The sequence below is a fragment of the Grammomys surdaster genome, unplaced genomic scaffold (assembly GCF_004785775.1).
Source record: "Grammomys surdaster isolate TR1022 unplaced genomic scaffold, NIH_TR_1.0 124219, whole genome shotgun sequence".
Lineage (NCBI taxonomy): Eukaryota > Metazoa > Chordata > Mammalia > Rodentia > Muridae > Grammomys > Grammomys surdaster.
The window spans coordinates 2,027-7,537 of NW_021619287.1; the positions used below are offsets into that span (position 1 = coordinate 2,027).

General features: G+C 41.9%; 1 pseudogene; it reads right to left on the bottom strand.

The window, feature by feature from the left end:
* Positions 1-4,572: 4,572 nt before the first annotated feature.
* On the bottom strand, positions 4,573-5,505 carry LOC114636474 (annotated as a pseudogene).
* Between the last annotated feature and the right edge of the window lie 6 nt (positions 5,506-5,511).

Below are 5,511 nucleotides of genomic sequence, written 5' to 3' on the forward strand. Positions count from 1 at the left end.
TGTGTGTATGTCTGTGTGTACACATGCACTTACATGTGCATATGCTTCGTATGTTCTCATTTCCCTCCACACTTTGGAATCTAGGGTTCTGTGATTTAGCCTGGGGATTTGCATATATAACAGTTTCAAGGTGATGTGAGTGCTGAGATATGGGAGCCCCCTGCATACATAGCAATGCACTTTGCCTATGTTGTCACAATTGTCCATAGATTTGTATTCCTTGGGCAGACTATAAAGCTGTGGAATTGTCTTTTCTCATCTCCAGAATTATGTGTACAGTTTGTCTCTACACTTTAATTATCCAAGATGTAGAATCCCTTTTATGAACAGGTGAATTATAGTCACAGGTTTATGCTGGACAAATACTTGTGGCCTAGGCTCTTGAGACCATATCTGTCTACACTGCACTCCATCCCTACTAAGTGAACACTACTAAGGGAATCAGGAAACCCTCCATCTGGATGCCTAGCTTCTGCTGTCCTGGGGTCAGGATAACAAGTTTCCAAAGGTGAAGAAGATGCCTCTACATAGAACAAGAAAGTGGCCTTCCCAGGGTGGGGGAGTAGAGGACCCAGGCTGAGTTCGTTTTCCTGAAAGCCCATGTTCATGGAGTTCTGTCTTCCTGGGGCCAGGCCCTTCCGCAGGCTAGATCCACAGTATGAGCTATTGAAGTACAAGGAGAAGAAGGTGATGTCATTTCTGCACAGCTTAGAGATAGATACCATCAACTCCCGTAAACACCTCGAGGAGCTCAAGAAGGAGACTAACTTCTATAGGTAAGTACTGGTCAGGGAGACCACCAGGTGTGGAATGGCCATTTCTGCATTGCTTTGTGACTGGACTAGAGAGTCTGAAGGTCTGTGTCTCTACCTTCAGCCTTTTAGCCATTAGTGTGCCTTGGGCTTTTGGACTCGGTCTTCATAAGTCTGAAAGATACTGTCACACCTCCAAGCATTGTTCATGCATCCTCAGGAGCCTCTTGATAGCACAGTGGTTCAGATCCTGAGAGTTTTATTATATAGTACTCTGCCTCTGGGGCTTAGGTAGGGTGTTACAAGCTGAGTGCGATGGAACACATAGATAGTATGCCCTCTCCTTGGTTCTATTGACCTATGTTGATGATATTTGCCCCTGTTAGTGATGCTGCCCCAATGCATTGGGATGTCATGGATAAATGGAGATCCCTCTATCTTTTGGAGAGATATGGGCCTTATTGGTATTTGGGCTGCAACAATCATTTTTTTCTTTCCTGAACTGGCTGTTTGCTGTTTGTTCTGCTGTGATGGATGTGTGAGATATATTGTGTTAGATCTTCATGGGATCCTGGGTCCTGGTAGAGTTAATGGAACCTGGAAGCAGTAATGGGAAGAAGTAGGAGGCTGCAGGATCTTACTATGCATACATTGCTTCCAGCAACTTTCATAACCGGATAGTGACAGAGAAGAATCTTGTAAAGAAGGATTTGGACACACTGAACCAGGAGATCATGACAGTACAGGTTGACTGGAATTCAATCCAGAAATATTTGCTTGAATTCATCCTGAATGACAAAGACGAACAGAAAGAGACCAGCAAGCTCCAGACCCAACACCATCAGGTAGGGACAAGCATCTGAGTTCTGCTAATACTGCCTGATGACATTTGCACATTGGATCTATCTTTGCTTTAGCCCAGCACCCAACCAGCCACCCACCTCATGAAATGTAGTTGTTCATTGCTCTTTCAAGGCACAAGTATTCTGGGACATTACACTTTTGTGAGACCCTGAATTATGGGCAAGTGTACCTTGTTTCTCTGTTTGAAGCTGCAGTGCAATAAGGGTAACAGATGAATAACCTGTCACCTTCCTGCATTTTTTCATGACAGGTGGGTTGCTGTGCAGAGCTTTGAGTGAGTTCTGGGTCCTGAGACAGGGTCATGCAGCAGTCATGTGACACCCCAGGTCCAAGCACCTTGGAGGGATTAAAGCCAAGTGCCAATGTCAAATGAGTGGTTCTCATTGTCATCGACCTGGATGGCATGTGGCCTTCTCCTTTCTTTCTGAGATCTTTTCCAAGCCCTGTTCTTGGTTTGCACTGATAGGAGTCTGAGTGGCAGCTCCTTAGCCCATGTTTTTGTGAGTGTTGCTGGATATTTTGCGCTGCCTGCAGGTTTAGCAATAATGGTTTCAGTTAATAGATCAATGTTGACTGTCTTGTTGCTGTGGTGGGAGGCAGCAGCCTGAGAGCTGACATGCAGGTCCCCACCAAGCCTGTGTCTTAATAACTGCCTTTCTCTCCCAGGTCTCAGAAACTGCAAGAGGGCTGAGATTGGCCACAGCTCAGAAACAGCATCCTCTGCAGAATGAGTTGCCAGCTCAGGAGCCCCCTGCTGAGCTCCATCCTCAACAGCCAGAGAATTCCTTGGATCAATCTTCTTCCACATAGTTTGTTCCTCAGTGTGAATAAGCCCTACATCTCAGCCAGTGAGCCAGCCTGGGTGATTGTGGGTCTTATTCCCTTTCCTGTTCTGACAAAACCAATTGAGAGAGAACTGAGTTGACAGTTGCCACCAAGTGTCCAAGAGGAGAAACAGCTGTAGTCTGTGCTGCTAAATGTGCAGTGAGAGAAGGCTGCTCAACTATGTTTTCTTTAGGGTTTGTTTCAAGTTTTGTTTTCCATTGTTTACATTTTTATTATGTTATAGGGAAGTTATATGTTCTTGTTACCGTTTTTCATTTTTTGGCTTTTTCTTTTAATTCTTTATATTAACTCTTCTTGGAATCATATTTTATTTTGGGGTTTTCTTTTAATTGTTCACATTAACTGTTCTTTGTTAAGCATGTTTTTTTTGCATGTATGCATTTAATTTGATTTGGTATACATCTCTATGATTCTGTTGTAGTTGGAATCCATTACAGGATGTTTAAACTTTTGTGATTAGTCACCTCCACAAAGACAACAATAGTGCTGTGGAAGACTAAAGGGGGAAGGTACATTGATTTACAGTCCTTATAGTATAAACATCTAACCTAGACACTATTACCTATTTAGAATGAGAGCTTTACACCGACGAGGAAACGATGCCGTTTCTATTCATCTTCAGCAACAGCGTGTCATAGGACACGAGAGAGTCTCATTAATATTATGCTTTCTTTAGATAATTATCTAAACTGTCCCCAAAAGAACTAGGTATTTTTAAGAGTTATATAACTAAAACTACTTAAGCCAACAAACTTGGCTAGTAATTTCATCTTCAGAATAATTTAAAGTGCTATAAGCAACCTGGCAGTCAGCACTTTGTATAAGAACAAAACTATCTTTAAACATCAATATACAAGATATACAACATTTGTGTGGAACAGCTGAATTTTCAGCACAAAGTCACTGTCACGTATAACAGCAGGATTTATTTTTTTGCATAACATGAAGCTCTGAAATTTAACTGATGAATTGTTGCCACATGGCGTATTGTTGGTTTCCTACAAGAAAGGATACAATTGCTAGTTTATTCTACCTTTTCGTTTTTGAGGCCACTTGACAGTAAGCTTGCACATTTACCAAGTCTACTGAGTTACAGTGCTGGCTACTACAGTCACTGCCCTTTTAGAAGAGCAGCTGCTAATGGTAACTAATAATGTATACCACTTAGAAAAAAACACGTTTTTATTTCAAAACAATTTTTTTTCCTTTTGAGCAGAAAACAAAACAAAAATATATTGAGGGAGCTGGTATGCAACAAGGCTAAACAGGAGAACTGTAAAACAGTGTATCTGACACAATGTTGAAGAAATATGCACGTTTTAGTTTTCTACTTATGATAATGCCCTATTAAGCTACAAATATGTAAATAGTATTACTTGCTTAATATATTAAATCCAATAGAATCATTGACTTCCCATTCTCCTCTGTCAATTTGTAACTCTATCTGAAAATTCAGTGATGAAAACATGCGCCCAAATCTGTGGATCGTGTGTGCTGTTGTCGATGGCAATCAGACTGCTCCTCCAATGTCATTGTCTTAAAAGAAATCGAGAATGTTTAGAAAATGAATAAAGAGAATGCTGTAGTGAATTAGAAATAGAAGAGGTCTATGAAGCACGTGTTATTTTGGCATGTGGTTTCTTATCTAGAAGAAAATGTGAGTAGGCCCAAATGTCACCTGTGCCATCTCCACCAGATACAAAAGTATTTTGGCTCCATTTCCTCAATGCCCCAAGTACACTGGTCTATAAAAAGAATGAAGACAGATTAAAAACAAATTGAACAGAGCACCATCCCGTTAGGACTGAGATGACGTGAACTGAAAAGGTGGCTGCCTCTCTGATCCGAATGCTGCTGCACTATGCTGACAAATCCCAGCTGGCTGCTACACTACTGGATCCCAGGCCATGGTGTAAACCAAAGAACTCTGGGACAGAAACATGATTTGAAAAACAAACTCCAAACTTATAGTTGCAGTAAATGGCCAAACACCTGACTTGAAAGCACGAGTGACATATGAATTGTATTGCTTCTTGAACATTCCTAACGAATGCTGTGTTTGTCCATTCAGGTTTGGGCCGATGTCCTGCTGTAACCAAGAGCCCTGTATTTATTCAAAAGCCCAGATTTCAATGTCTTGGATGAAGAAATCTTCCTTCTTAGAGAGTGTAGGATTCCCAAATGTTTTGCAGGAGTGGCTTCTTCCATGGTAGAGATCTCCATCAAGCCAAAGAGCAAATTCTCCTCCTCTTCCTCTGCCAAATGCTAATGAATCCATGTCTCCTTTGATAAAAAACATATTATCTCTGGTCCACTTAAAGACCTCGAATTCTGGAGAGAATGTAAAAACAAATGTTTCTCCAGTACCATAAAAGCCATCACTTACTTTAAAAGGCTCTGATGCTAAAGCACCAAAAACCTGCCTGTCACTGTCTTAAATCACCATCAGCACCAACCGGAGTGTCTAAACCTGTCATTGTTCGATAAAGGGTCTTCAAACTTGTGCCATGCTTCCCAGTACCATACACAAGAGTCCACGGGTAGCCAATGGTTCTCGGTGGAAGGTGCTTAGTAAGCTTTCAGTCTGATCAGGCAGTAAGAGTTCACTGGGGTCGCTTAGGTTTGGATGGAAAGATTCAGGCTCCAGGACTGCTTTTGCTGGAGCAACCTGCTTTGAGTTGATGTCTTCCCTTGTAGTAATCTCCCACTCCCTGGCTGCTGCCTCACCGGCACGGCCTTCATTGGCTTTGGCCTCCTCCATCTTTTTGACTACTATAAATCCAGGTTCTCTGGTATATTCACCAGTGTCTTTGGCATAGATTTCTGGACTCCACTGAATGAAGAAGGCATACAAGTGGTCTGTCATTTCTTGTGACACTGCAAACCAATATTCATGTTTTTTATCTCTCTGTGCATAGTGTTGCATCGTAGCACTGGCTTGAGATACAAATGTCTTTCTCATTGGTTTCCCGACTCTGAGACACAGGAACTTATGTAACTGATGCCTTCTCTTTTCCTTTAACAGTGAGGAGCCCTCTCCATGTGCATC